This window comes from Pteropus medius, unplaced genomic scaffold (genome assembly GCF_902729225.1).
Source record: "Pteropus medius unplaced genomic scaffold, Ma_sr-lr_union100, whole genome shotgun sequence".
Taxonomy (NCBI): domain Eukaryota; kingdom Metazoa; phylum Chordata; class Mammalia; order Chiroptera; family Pteropodidae; genus Pteropus; species Pteropus medius.
In genome coordinates, this window is record NW_024349804.1 from 13,242,111 (window position 1) to 13,242,433 (window position 323).

The window sequence follows — 323 nt, forward strand, 5'->3', positions numbered from 1 at the left end:
CACGCAGCCCGGCAGAGCGGCAGGGGCAGGTGGAGGGTGTCGGCACGGGCGCCAAAGCAACAGCGGGAGCCCCGCGTGGTGACAGGAGCCCGCGTCTCAGGCGGGGAGGGGTACGCGCCCCGCTCGACACAGCAAGGCTGTGGCAGTGCCTTTTGTCACCGGGCACTGGGGCCAAATGGTCCTCCCTCCCTCTGCAGCACCTGGAGCCACCCCGATCAGTCCTCTACTCGTTCATGCCTTTATTCATTTTTTATTCTTCGTTCGTTCGTTCGTTCATTCATTCATTCATTCGTATTTACCCCCCACCCAGCCAGCCGGCCAGC